We start from the raw sequence: 14,853 nt of genomic DNA, 5'->3' as shown, positions 1-14,853 counted from the left end.
TAAGATAGATAGCTGTTTAAATATGTTAACAGTTAAATTTTTAAACACATTCACTGTCTGAAAAATATTACAAAAGCAAATGGTTGTGTGTTGCAGTTTTAATGATATTTAATATTTATCATAATGTGATTGTTTGTTACATTGGTAACTTTTGAGATGTATTTTGAGTCTCACAAAAAAGCCACACAGTCCTAATTTTGTTTGGACATGTGAAAAAAGTAGTGTTTGACGATAATTGGTATGCAGAACTAATATATGATTTTGTGATGGAATTTCATGACAGAAAACTATCATTTTGAAGAAAATATCATCAGAGATAGACACCATAGTATCATCCTTCATTCAACATCAAGCCTTACAAATTAAGAGGAAGAAATTTATTGAAAGATGTTATTTAATACTACGCAGCTATGCAGTGTAAACTAAAAATGGGTCTGAGAAAGATAGAAACTGTTAAAGGACTAGGAAAATACGTAAGATCTGAGATTGAGGTAGTAATGCAAAAAGATGAGTTCTAATTATATGCAAAAATATTCTAGGGACCAAGAAAGGGGAGGAAAGAAAAGTTTTTATAAACATTTCTTTGTCCTGGGGAGCATTTACGTTTGTTTGAATTGCAGGCATTTCAATGTACTTGTTATGAGAAATTGTTGATGGACTCACAGGAATTAAGAAGAAGGAATGAAAAGGATCAAAGTGTTGGTGGGATGATCTGTGAGGAAAACAAAACTACTCTTAAAGGCTCTTTTGAACAGTGGTGAAATTAGGTCAAAGAAGCAAGGTGATAATGAAGATAATGTGGGCTGTGTATCAGTGTTACTTTTTGTATTGAAATAATTTTCTCTGGAACTGTGTCCTATCAAATACTGAAAATTGCATTAGTCAAATACAATAAAATTAAATAGGATGCCTTGCTCAGAAAGCAATGCTGTAATGAGCAGCCTTGCACTGACCTAGACTGAGCAGACTGTCTGTTCCCTATCTCCAGTTTCTAAGAACCATTTGTGGGGTTTGTTTTGTTTTTAGATGAACTTTAGCTTCATTAGTATTAAAGTTCACTAGTTCTTGAACTTGTGTCAGAAGTTGTAAGGGAAATATTTGCTGAATATTGGTTTTAATGTGCAGAATCTACATGACAATACTTAGATGTGTAAGTTTGTAGTTAACCCTTTCATTCTCCATGTCTGGGAAATTTTCATGTGGGATGATGTCATGAGAAAGTTTATATAATCATTCATTGGAAATTTTAAATGTAACCAACAGACAATGAACTACATCAAACGAAAGAAACAAATACAGCCTCTGCTTTAAAAAAGGGGGAAGTGTTAAGGTAGAATTTTTTGAACAAGAGGATTAGCTGAGCTATTTCCATTCATTTTCCAAAACCTCATAACTGTATCTCTTCTTATGATATAATGAGTACTGCTCACAATAGACTTCTCAGATAAGTCAACCACATTGTAGTCATACAGTCTCCTGGTGTTTCCTTAAGAGGTGGTTTGGCACATTGCCAGGAAATGTGGTTTATTAAATTAATTATCCATGATAAATGCAAATTTTGAAGTTATGAGGCACTTGCTGACTTCATCATTTTAGGAAGCTTTCTGTGATTCCATCCACATTTTTAGTTTGTGTATTTATAGTTGATACTTTAGAAAGATGAATGTCACCCAAAAAACGAACACAATTAAAAGTTCCTAAAAGCAAAGTTATCTCATTCCTTTTTACAGTTACTTTATTCATTGCATTGTTGAGGTATTAGGCTTTTTAATTGCACAAATGATTTGAGTGGGTTGACTTTTAAAGAACAACCAAATCCCCAGCTTGTCCATATTCTGGCATGGTTGCTATTGAGAAAAAGTGCTTCTAAGAAACCTCAGTATTCTGAAACATTACTGAGGGATATTGTTTTGCAATTAGGAAAACATGTACAGTATCAGTTGATCTTTCATTTATAGCTAGGGACTTTTCTAACACGAAAATTTAAAGCACATTTGGTGAACTAATTTAGTTTTATTCTAAAACAGACTCTGGTAGTATTTTTGTTTTCCTCTTATAAACAGATGATGCAAAATTAGATTTGAAAGTGGACTTTGTTTTGATAGGAAAAGAATAGCAGAAAACAGTGGTGTCAGTTTCTGGATAAAATATCAAGTATTGATTTTTGTATTGAAAATATGCCTGTTAAAGGGAGCATCAGTCTTGTTTCAAATGAAGAGAATTGCTTCTAAAGAGTGCATGTTCACATTAGTACCTTCAAATTTTTTATTCCCTACTCCTATCAGTTCCTCAGAGCCCACATTTATTATTCTTCTAGTTAAGTAACAAAGCTTATATTAAGCATTTGAGAAAGAACCAGGTGTACATAATAATGAAAGGAGAGAGATATTTACTAAAGAGATCTGTTGCTTGTTGGTTTTGGTTTTGTTTCTTTTTATGTTTTATGGTTGCTCTGACTTTGGTAGAAGAAGAATGTTCTGAGACTGCATGTCAGCAGCTTTGGAGAGGGTGGCCAGTACAGAGAGCTGGTCTTGAGGTACCAGGTGAACAGGGCATATTTTTCAGTCACTTAGAGAAGCCTAATTCTATTTATTTAACTAACTTATTTACTTAATACAGCATTGAAGACACAAATTCCAATTCTTAGAACATGGTAAACCTATATAATAGATACAGAATGAACTGTCTGAGATACAATTCCAGATATTTTCAGGATGACTTTAGTTGTTATGGTGACATGACACAGTTTGCATTTTGGGGTTTAAAAAACAGAAAAGGAACTGGAGTATGTTAAATAACACTGTGAGTGTTCTATGCACTCCTCTTTTTCTTCAGGAGGGATTACTGTTTAACGTTGTCTGGAGCTTCTTTTTTTAAGGCAGCATTGAGTTCCTGCTGATGAGAGTTTTGTTGTTTTTTTTTTTAAATTATCTCAGAAGCTGACTGGTGTATAACAGATGTAATCTTCCTTTCCTTTATAAAACTCTGCTTACTGACACTTCAGGAAAATACCAGCATCAATTATAACATGAACTAATGCTAAAAATTTTAATAAACTAGGAATAGCTCTGGACAGTCTGTAGCTATATATTTATATTTCAAGTTTATATGAATCTGTTGATCTAAAATGGAAGAAAATTACCTTTCTGAAAAGTTTTGAAAGACAGATGATCCATTTGTCAGTGATGGTGTTGCAGTACCATAGAGAGCTGACTTATGTTTAGAGGTATTATGAAGGGTAAAAGGAAGTGAATTGAAATGTATGGTTTCCACCCATCAACATTATACATGATAGATGTCCTTAGGATCACATAGATGAGAAGAAATTGGTTCTGCATGTGCTGAAATGGAAATTGTAAGCTGGAAATTTAATTAAAAACCCCAATCCAGCATATCTGGTGTAGTCACAGTTAAAGTCCTTTTCCAACAGCAACTCCATGTCGGTTTTCAATTGTCTTAAAATTCTGAAAGAACATCCAGATACTTGTTTGTAAATTATTTGAGAGCATAGAGTTGCCAGGAGCCTTATGGGTCCCAAAGTCTTGTCTTCAGCTGTTGAACACAGCTGTACAGTAGATTTTTAATTTTAAGAGCTTTGCAGAGTATCTCTGCTCACCATGAAACAACTCAGAATGCTTCCCAGTGCCACCTATTAAACTTTAGATGCCTGTTCATTTCTAGGATACACAGTGTATCCGTATTAAATCTCAAATTACAAAAACAGTCATTTGCTTCTTGCATTAATCATTTGTGTTTTAATTTATTAGTGGAGGACAATAATCAGTGTTCTCAGAACTTAGTCCCCTCCTATATCACCTCACAGGTGACTTCAGTCTTTGGATACGGAGGAATCACCTACAAGTCTTCTCTAGAAGAAGTCAAGGCTCTTGCCCCTTGGGTCTGATTTTCCTGATCATTGTGCTCAGGGCTGTTGACTCTTTTCTATAAGATGCAAATTGAACTGCACATTACAGTTTGTGCATTAATACGAATGGCATAACTGTAAATGAGAGAAAAATGAAGAAGAAATTTATAATTCTTGCTTAATATTTGGAAGGGACACTGTAGTTCTTGTCATAAATCTGTAAGAAAACAGATTCCATCCAGCCATAAACAGAATCCTTTAAAATCACCAAGGCCAAAGAAAGTGCATTCAGAAAATTTGGAAAAACTGAGCAGTAAGTTCTTTGTTCTGTTAATGCTATTTGCATCCCCACCCTCACCACCTTTCCCACAATTTTTTTTTTCCTTCTGGAAATGTTTCAGAGACTAGAATATGACATAAGTGTTCTGTCTCTAGTTTATTAGATTACACATGATGACTTAATGTTGTATAGTGGACTTACGGGCTGGATCTGTGTTTTGTTATGGGCTGTTGGGAGGAGAGGCTGGTAAGACAGCGGAATGTACAAATGTGTGAGTGCTGCCAGCCCTGAGCAGTTGGAGTGCTGCTGCTGCCTGAGAAGGTAAGAGCAGACTGATGGTAGCAGGAAGTGATACAGTCAGAATGGTCACTGGGTCCCCACATTGGTAGTTTCAGCCCTGACCTTCAGCATCAAGCTGCAGTAGGCAGCAATATTTCACTCCCCAAGCAGTAGGTACTGCCTGGAAAGCCATACTCTTCTTCCTCCAGGGGAAAGGTGCTGGGTGGGCTGCGTAGAAATGCTGTAAAAGCCAGGTTTTGTGTACAACATCGGGCTGTCTATGATGGGATTGAATTAATAGGCAATGGAATAAGTGTGTAAAACTAATACTATTACAGTTTGTGGCAAATTTATCTGATGAAATTATCTAGATAATTTTTTTACATGAAATGATAAGTTCAGTTGATGAATAAAGATGTGTAATAGGCTTAGGCAAAGTACTTAACCTTTCAATAACCATTTTTGTACATGTAGTAAACGAAAACAAAATCAAAGTATCAGGTTTGAGGTGGCTGACAGGTGCCTAATGTAATTGTAAATACAGAGTTGTTCTTTTTTAGCTGGATTTGCAGATAAGCTGCTGTCTCTTCACTAGTCATTTTACAGGTGACAAAAATCACATTACCCATGTGAACCTCTGGAGAGTTACAAAAACAGAGCTTGCAAAGCCCTAAAGGACCCCTGTGGTCAGGCAGCCTGACTTTCAGGGCAGTGGAGGCATTATGTATTTCTGGATTAATTCTTGTTTAACCTGCAACATAAAAAGAGCATTTAAAAATCAGCAGTGATGAAAAAAGTCAATGCTTTCCCTGCCAATGACATAAGCAGGTAGTGGAATGACAAAGAACAGAAAGAGAGAGTGATGTGGACAAGTTGGAAATTCAGAAGCCAAAGTCATCGTAATGGGAACTATTAATAACTCCATGGGCATGTCATGTGAAAATGTGGCAATTCTGAATAGAAGGTCACAGCAGATAGTCAGCAGATAGTCAATATAGCAGGATTAGAGGAAAGACCTGTCACAATTTTGGACTATAAAAATGAGGTGTTCTGCCTAGGAGTAGAGTTTATATCATGTATTTGGCACTGGTACTGCTGCTACTGCAATATCCTGTTAATGTCTATGTATCAAAGATGATTTTGACTGTGACTAGAGAAGAGCCAGAAAAATCTATAGTGGGCTGAGATAGGGTGTCAGTAAGAAAATTAAGGTCAGTGCTAGAATCAAGATCACCCTTTATCCTACCCCACTGAAAAATAAACTGTAGTTCAACACTGAATTATTTCAGGGAAGTCATATAGCTCGAGTTACCTAGCAGTTCTGCCTTTCTAGTTCCATGGGATGTGAATCTGTTTCATAGTGTCATAGAATACTTAGAGTTGGAAGTTACCTTTAAAGGTCAGCTAGTCCAACAACCCTAGGGACATCTTCAACTAGATCAGGTTGCTCAGAGATTCATCCAACCTGCTATTAAATGTTTCCAGGGATGGGGCACCCATCAGCTCTCTGAGCAACCTGTTCCAGTGCTCCACCACCCTCGCTGGTAAAGTAAAGTAAAGTAAAAATCTTCTTCCTTATATCTCACCTGAGTTTGCCCTTTTTTTAATTTAAAACCATTTCCCCTTGTCCTGTCACCACATGCCCTTGCAAAATTTCCTCTCCAGATTTCTTGTAGGCCCAGTTTAGGTACTGGAAGATGCTATAAAGTCTCCTTGGAGCCTTCTCATCTCTTAGATGAAAAACCCTAATCTCTCAGCCTGTCCTCACAGGAGAGGTGCTCCAGCCCTCTCGTGACTTTTGTGGCCTTCTCTGGACTCACTCCAACAGGTCCATGGCCTTTCTGTGCAGGGACCCCAGATCTGGACACAGCACTGCAGGTGAGGTCTCACCAGAGCAGAGCAGAGGGGCAGAATCTCCTCCCTGGTCCTGCTGCCCACACTGCCTGGAATGCAGCCAAATCGTTGGTATTCTGGACTGCAAATGCACATTGCATGGTCACAATTAGCTTTTCATCCACTGAGAACTCCAAGTCCTTCTTGTCAGGTCTGCTCTTGGTCTGTTCAGCCCCCAGCCTGAATTGATACTGGGGTTGCTCTGACCCAGCAGGAGCTGTTTCACTTGTTGATCAGAAGATTAGCTGTTTCTAGCTGTGTGTATTTGCATAGAGGCCAGAAACCAATGGCTTTCATGTCTGATTTTGGCTAATCTGTATACCATACAGTACTTGTGTACCCTTACGGGGCTGCACTTTGAAGCACAAAAAGTTCTGATTAAAACAAAAAGAAAAACAAGTTGTTGAAATTGGTTGAGATACAACACTGCTGTCATGTCAGGCAGGGTCACCTGTGCTTTCTACCTGGTTTTACTTTCTACCCTTGTTAGCTCATTATGGGATAGTCCCTCCTGCAGTGCAGTCACCTACACATCAGTGCAGTCATTGCCACATTTAGCTGGTCAGATGGAACCTGCCAGTGCCTACCTTGCCAGCAACCAGTGGCCTAGGGTTTCTGCCCCCTCACAAGTTTGAATGCCTTTTTGGAGGCATCTCCTTTATGAGATAATACATTCTTGAAATAATGGAATCTTGAAGATTCTCAGCATGGGAATGTCTGTAAATCCAAATAATTTTTCTATATATATAACTCGTCAATAATACATTGTGGCAGCTAGGGGACTGCATTATTTATACCTGCCATGTCTTATTTCCAGGCTGAAATGCCAACATATGCATTTGATTTCTTTAGAGAAGAAAAGATACCTTCCCAGCCACAATACACAACTCCTTTAGACAGAGTGAAAGATAACTTTTTTTGAGCTTTCATCGTTGTCATTCCATTGTATGTCAATTATAGGTGCTAGTTTTGGTATGACTTCATTAGCTGAGCACTTGCCATTTCACCAGGGCTCAATTTGATTTTTGTCTTCTCATTCTAGCATGACTTATGCTGTTCCACAAAAAAAGCCCTGAAGCAAATCACACAACCCAAAAAAGCAACTAAAATTTTCATCCTTTTTCCCTTCCCTGAAAAATAAGTTTAGTTCGAGATCCCTTATAGTGTAGTAAAATAAAAACAAACCTTGATCTGATAAGCACATGGAAGAAAATCCTGTGTACTGAGTGAAATAAAGTGTTTGTAATTCACTGATTTAAACATAAATTTCTATAGATGCATCTGGATACTTAGTTTAAGAAACAGATACTATAATGCTTTATTAGCTGATGTAACCAGTTTCAGATGTTAAAAAAAGAGAAACATGCCTTAGCAATGTAGGCTTATCATTATTTTCCAAAAATTATAGTTTGAAATTAGGGTAAAAATACAAAACGAAGTAAAAATATTAGAAGTATAAAGCAAGGTCTGGTTTTAGTTCATGTTATGAATTTTCAGTCTGAGTGTGCAATGGCTTTTACCTAATGAGAAAAGGAGTAAATAATCAGTTCTTTCTAGCAATTAACCAATTTGCCTGCAGGATGATAATTAAAATGAGTCATGCATGTAAAAGGAAACAGAATCTTTCCCTTGACTCATTTTTCTTCCATTAATTTACTTTCAGAATAGCGTGCTTTAAAATTCTGCCAGAAATTGATAAAAAATTCAGTGATAAAAGTGCTGGGTGCAGCTTCAAGTCAACTCTGTGTTTGCATCCCATGTAACACTTAAAAATTTGTCACCTGGTTCATGTTGCCTGATCTCAGAGGTTGCAATGTTTGGAGGGTCGGTAGAGAGAAGCAGAGATCTCCAAGGCAATGGTGAGTCTTGAAGGATTAGCCCATGGACAGTGTCGGTGTTTCTCTCCTGCCTACCTCTGGCATGGTGCTGTGGCCTGGCTGGTGGGTGCTGGGCATCTCTGCAACATGGGATCCTCTCCTGAGGACAAAAGATCAGTGCCTGCCCTGTAGTCCCACAGCATATTGGTTAAAGGGTGGTGCCATAGCCTCCTTTGCCTGTGGTTGGGTACTTTCACCGAAAACAGATTACCTGTGTTCCCATGTCTCTGCAGGCTGGGGAACCCACCTGCAGTGACCAGCTCCAGGTGCTATGTCCTCACCACCAGGTCATAGAACTGGCAGAAGGAGTGGAATTGGAGTATTTTCCCATTGAAAGCTGACCCACTCATTTTGAGAGAAAGAGAGTCAGGAGGAAGGTGAAAATGCTTGTGAGAACCCAATTTCATGAGACTTTGTAGCTGGTGCCTGCAGTTAAGAATTAGGAATTACCATTTCTGATCCCTCTGCTTGGGAACATGACTGATTTTAGGTGACTTCTTAAATAAAAGAAAAATGTTCCGAGAGTCAGGGGAATGTGAAGCACGACAGCCGTCTCATGTTTAATCAGCATTTCAGTTTTTTACCTGTATCTGGTGATGAGGGCCGGTGTTAGGCTTCTGGTACAGAAAAAAGTGCCTGTTAAAAGTGCCCATGTTTTGGCACTAGTGAAAGGAAGTCTCCCTTCGTGAAAGGGCTGACTGCTGAGCCATCAGTGCTGTGGGGCAGGCAGGCTGGCTGCTGCACCATTGTCTCCTTAGACATGTATCTCAAAAACCAACTTCCTCCCATTTCCAAAGCACAAGCAACTTGATGTTAACTTTGCACAGTGAATCATCACCTGTGTTAGAAATTTCACTCACAGTATCACCAGAAAAAGGGAGTTAAGTGTTATTTGCTAGTATGTGTTGGAAGTATGTAATGTGCTGCTTGTATATTACTGTGATATATTCTTCATATTCAAGGCTTGATTATTTCCAGGGAGCTGAAAACCAATGGCTCCAGTAAAAAGCAATGGAAGGTGTATTGCTTGCTGTTCCTGACTGCTTTTTATTACAGATCAAAGGGAAATAATCTTAGTTTTCTTTAACATGCTGGGATTAAAGGTAAAATTCTGCTATTCTCTAGTATATTTTTTGCTTTTGGTGCTGGCTTAAAAATCTCTACTTGGAGCTGTGCTAATAGATATTAGTTTTTTCAAAGAGCTTTCAGAAATGAATTTTTCTTTTAGGTTTTGCTTTCTACAATGGGTATTCCTCTCTTGAAGAAATACAAGAAAAGCCTCTGCTTTTTGCTTGTTGAGAAAATGAGATTTGTCCAGTAGTAGAGTTCAGATGTTTGACCAGATGATTTTTTTCAGAGATTTTTTTTCTTTAGGTAAGATTGCAAAGACTTAAATTGTGAAAATGAGTTTAAATTAGTTTCTTGGATCAGAAAGAATCAGAAATAGAATTCAGACAATCAGGTTTCTAGTTATAATTAATGTAAACCCTAAAAAAAGTTACTTCTGTGTAAAGTTGCAATTGACTAGTGGCTATTGTATGTATTTCCACATCAAAGGAAATGAGCTGAAAATAGGTTTTTTTTAAAGTGACTGGCTTATACTTTCTGCACACTGTAAATGTTAATGTTTAAGCACATAGAATCAAGGGGTTAACTTAAGTGATTACCCAGACTGGTTAAATATTTTGCCATTTAAGAAGCAGCAGATTTTATCTGACTCACTAGAGTGAGGTGGGATTGTTAAAGCTTAATCATTTATAAACTTCATTTGATATACAGGGCTGATATTTATTGACTGCACTCTTGGGTTTAACAGAATCTGAGATACAGTGGGATCTAATTTTATTTCATGTTGATGTCAGAGAAATGTTGTGGGGGTTTTTGTTTGTTTGTTTGTTTGTTACTTTGCAGAACATTGAAAATACTCCTTTCCATTGAAACAACTCATTTAGTTACCAATGCAGGTAACTGAACATCCGTGGAGCTTTGCTGACTTGAGATACAGATGACAGATGCACAGACACACAAATACATATGTCTTGGAAGTGCATTCATTTGATTTAAAGCCAGCTCGTTTGTGGATGGATTTAAAATTTGGACTATCTTGGAGACTTTCAAATTTATCCTGTACTTACTGAGAACCAAACTTCACTGTATGTAGTAGGTAAATAGTATGCTGGCCACATGAGGATTAATTGATAGTATGGGCCTGTCAGGTTTTCTCTGCCACACCTGTAATAGGAGTTGGACATGAAGAGGAAAGCTAGAAAGAAAAAGAGCCTGGAGATTTTTTTTTTTTTAATTTTTATTTTGTAAGGAGGCTGGTTGTATCCAGAAAAGAAAGAAAAAACAAGTATCTTTCTGGGAAGGTAAATCTTGCTGTGCTTGGGTAGGAGCAAAGTAGGGCACCGCTAAAGACGTACAGAATGGCCTTTTCTTCAGCATTTTTTCCCTTTTATTTGGGGTATTGGTCAAATCAAAGGAATGTAAGAATGCCTTCTGACCGACTGAACTAAAACATCCAATCATTATGTAACGGGCCCAGTGTGGGCAGATTTCAGGAAGCTTGATGTAGTCAACAAAGAGCCAATGGCCTGTTCTGTGGTGAGTTGTGGCCAGTGCTTTCCCCGTGGCATGGACACTGCTGGTTGGAGTGCTGCTTACACTGATTTGGGTTTTATGCCTGTTTCTCTGTGCATACATTTTTGTTATTCCTAGATTTGCAGGAGTCTTTATGTCTTTAGCTCATCTGTTAGAAGGACTATTTCTATTGCCAGCTTGCACTAACTTGTGATAACTGGGTGCTGTGCTTGAAAGCTTGGAAATTCTCTATTAAACGGGAGGGGGTTTTGTTGGTTGGGGTTGTTTGGTTTTTTTTCAAGATCTCCACCATCTTAAGAGATAAACTTGCCAATTCTCTTGCTGCCAAAGTCAGATGCAAATGAAATCTTATCTGAAAGAAGACTTCTTTATCTAGATTGAAACAGGAGGCTCCTCCTGTGTTACAATTTACTATGTTACCATTCAGAAAGATAAAGGTTGGTTTTCAATGATGTCCAGCTCTTGATGTTTTTTATTAGGAAACAATTTAGCTTCAGAGGGTATTCGTCCTTGCAAGTAGTGAAGCTTGGATATCTAGTTTATCCTGACAGTATTTTAACACTCTCTTTTAAGTAGGAGAATTTGGATGGCATATAATTTTTTTGGATGGCAGGTAACTTTTTGGGTTTTTTGCTTTTTTTGGTCAGCTGACCGTTGAAAACCTTTGCTGATTTTCAAAACAGTGGTATGTGGACCATTTTTTTAAAGATCACTATCTCTCTACATTTAAAAATCACAGGAAGGAAGTGTTGTATCTCTTGGCACACACTTCAGTTGATCAGATGTGTGTGTTCGGATATGGTCAGATAAATTTGTCTGTTAACTGATGGATAAGTTTAGGCTATTTAAATTCCTGTTCTTTAATTAAGTTTTTAATTCTAAACCTCTGTTTAAAATAGATGTAGCATTCTAGGAGACCTCAGATACTTTCATAGTGGAGGTGAAAGATGAAGGTTTGTGTTTTGTTATGACATTAACTATCCTTAAAATGTCACAACATGTCACAACAAAGATAGGTTCGTATATCATTAGCAGTTATCTTATACTTTAAACTTAGTTTTCTCAAACTAGTGAAGGAAGATAGGTGTCAGGCACCATGTACATTATTCCATGGAAGAGCTATATTTTCTAACTGAAATACATGCATTCGTAGGTTACTGCACGAAATACTGTGAATATGTGTGTGTTAAAATATTTAGGACACACAATGCTAGTATGTGTTACTTAATTTGCAGATGTTTTATTTTAATGAAATGTGTGCTACAGACTTAACCATGTTTGTGTTACTCAATAAGAAAATTATTTTGTTTATGCTAAATGATTGTGCCCTTCAATCAGTTAAAACAAACCAGCAAGCTAATAGCATTTTTAGGTAGGTTTCTGCTAAATCTGAAAGAGTTTCTGTTTATCTGCTACCATGACCACAGAAAGCTTTAACATGAACAATTACCGAGGCTGAGTGCTTGTCCAGTACTGGAGTTCTAATAAAAAGCAGGCATGTCTGGAGTAATCAGAAAAAAAAGTAATGTGTGGGCCTAACGCCAGTCAAATGATACTAAAAAGAGTATTACAGATGAGGCAAATTAGAGCTGTTCTAAAATCCCACAGATGGGCAACCTTTCCAGTGGTATTCAAAGAAGGCAGTATTGGGAGTGACACAGTGCTTAGATTCCCCAGAGCTGAATGAGGGCATAGCTTTGCTCTGCTCCTGACCAGCCCTACTCTCTCCCTCTCCCAGGCTAACTGAGGAGGAAAAGAACCGAGGCTTAGGGTGGTCTGTCGTGTGCTGATGTAAAGGAGGGAAGGGGATGGGACTGAGTGGCCAGGTGTAGGGTAGAGTGAAGGGAGGGGAGGAGGGGAAGCCCTCTCTCATGTTCCTTTTTGGTTGGCAAAAAACTTCAAACTAGTTCAGCTGCTCCTGAAGCTGCAGCTATGGGGTCACAAGCAGGTCTCCTTCTTTGATGAGATGCTTTCATTTTGTGTGCAAAAGGGGCAACTCATCATTTGGATCAAAGGAGGTCAGTGGATGCAGTAGACTATAAGATGTATGAGGGTTTTAGGAACAGATCTCAGGCTTGGCTGCCTCTAAGGGTATGACATGACCGATACCACGAAACTGGCGTTGCTCTGCTTCAGATCAAAGCTTTGCAATCTTCTCCCCATCTTATTTCTAATTCCAGATAATTGGGGACAAGCACAGCAGGACACTGTCTGTCTGACACATCTAAATAAACTCTTATTGCAGAGATTCGTGTTCAAAGCATTCCACCTTTTCCCTCCCCAGTGGTTGTGTTTCACAGATGGAAGGAAGCCATTTTGTTTTCACAACTTCTGTTATTGCTGTTTGATTCTCCCCTGGGTATCTCTTTTTCCAGGATTACAGTAGCAGTAATGTTAGTTTTGGAAAGAGGAAAATAAACTAGTCTGTTCCTGGAAATCGAAGTAGTGCTTTATGCAATGAGAAGAGGCATGGTGCTGTGGCCGTTTTACGTAGTACTCTGAACTGAGGAGTGACTGGCAGACGTGGCAGTGGCTATGCTAAGATGAATGTTTCCAGGTACAAGGCATTGCCCTAGAAAAACATAAATGGAAGACACAGTTGTCAGCAGTGAGGAGTTAAGTGATATCACAGAAACAAAGACTACTCGTCCTGAGACCTATAGAAATATTTGCTGTCTTGCAGAGACAGACTGGTTGAGGTTGAGTTACCTGTCTGGTTGCTCGAGATGTGTCCCTTTTATGTCCTCATCTGCTGTGGTATCATCCACTTCTGCATCTCTAGGCAGTAAAGAGGAATTTCTGTTTGAAGGGATCTTCTGAGGCAAAGGACATTCAAGGGTCTGCTTCATTTATGTGCTGCTCACTGAGGTGTCACACTGCTTCTGCCTGCAGGAATAACAGGAATGTGCTGGTGAGTTCATCTGTACTTGCTGTGAAAGCTGCAGTTATGCCTGACCTGCAGAGCGATCCTCCTGTATCAGGGGAATCAGTTTCCCATGGCTCTGTGAACAGTCCTTGCACTTCTTGTGTTTACAAGAAGGAAGATGCACCAGTGCTTGTGTGACAGCGCTGGCGGGCAGAGCAGCTCTCACAGCTGGGAGAAAGGATGGAGCAGAGTCCTGCCAAGGAGATTGTGATCAGTTTCTTTGCATCTGGAAACTACTAGCAATAGTGCCATTCTGCCAGCCAGTATGTGAGGACACAGTGGGAACTGTTTGGGTTGTTTTCCTTTTCTTTTTTGTGTTTTAAGGCTGCATTTGGGTAAGTGGATCATTTCAGTGATCACCCGTAATGGAAAAAAAGATAGGACTGGGAGAGTGGCCCTGACACTGTTTTTATACTTTCCTGTCTGGAGAACTGCTTGCTCTTGGGTTTGTTTAACAAAACTCATAGGCTTTGCAAATGCACCTTGGCAGAGGGAGTTTCCTGGTGAATAGCAGGCTTCCATCTGAGTTTGTGTGGATTTAAAAGGAGTGTTTTGATGATGTGGTACATTGCTGAGCGAAGCTCCAGAAAGATGTCAACAAGTGTTGTACTGGTGTATGTAAAGTCCAGCAGTTAAATACCATGTTAAACATGTGAAGCATAACTTTAATGGCTTTTTATGAGAGTTTTGGGCAAAAGTATGATGGTATTATATTGATGATATTAACACATGCAGGAGAAATATTCTCTGCAAGGATCCCAGATTAAATGGTTCCTTAAGGTACAAATTTTATTCCAGCCCTGCAATTTATAGATTATTACTTCATTTCTCCCAACACTATATTACAATGTCTTGCTGTATCATGAGGTTTACTGAATCTCCAGTGTGAGATTTTCTTTGAATTTAAGAACTTTCCTAGGAAAAAGAATTGGCTCTATTTCATGAAACCATTCCCTGTAACTCTCATGGCCATTCACTCTCTTGTATTGATTTGAAAACTGTTCTGTCTTCATTGTATTTCCTTAATAGTTTTCAAAGCTGAACAACTCAAGTAAGGATCTAGTTGTCTGACAAGTGATTCTTATGTATTGTGTGCTTTTATTTTTCAGTCTTGGTCCTTATTTACTGCAGA

At 38.5% G+C, this 14,853-nt stretch overlaps 1 protein-coding gene across 4 annotated transcripts in view; it reads left to right on the top strand.

Moving 5' to 3' along the window:
• LHFPL2 (LHFPL tetraspan subfamily member 2) overlaps positions 1-14,853 on the top strand; it is a 118,525-nt gene that overhangs the window by 13,216 nt on the left and 90,456 nt on the right. Inside the window, exon 1 of one of the 4 annotated variants that reach the window (XM_085042980.1) lies at positions 8,529-8,571. The exons of the other annotated variants lie outside the window; for them this stretch is intronic. The gene's annotated coding sequence lies outside the window, so the exon portion shown is untranslated. Of the gene's footprint in view, positions 1-8,528; positions 8,572-14,853 lie in introns of those variants that run through there. 4 annotated transcript variants of the gene reach the window in all.

Source organism: Lichenostomus cassidix, chromosome Z (assembly GCF_008360975.1).
Source record: "Lichenostomus cassidix isolate B80296 chromosome Z, HeHo_3.0, whole genome shotgun sequence".
Taxonomy (NCBI): domain Eukaryota; kingdom Metazoa; phylum Chordata; class Aves; order Passeriformes; family Meliphagidae; genus Lichenostomus; species Lichenostomus cassidix.
This window is presented reverse-complemented; position numbering and strand designations above follow the sequence as displayed.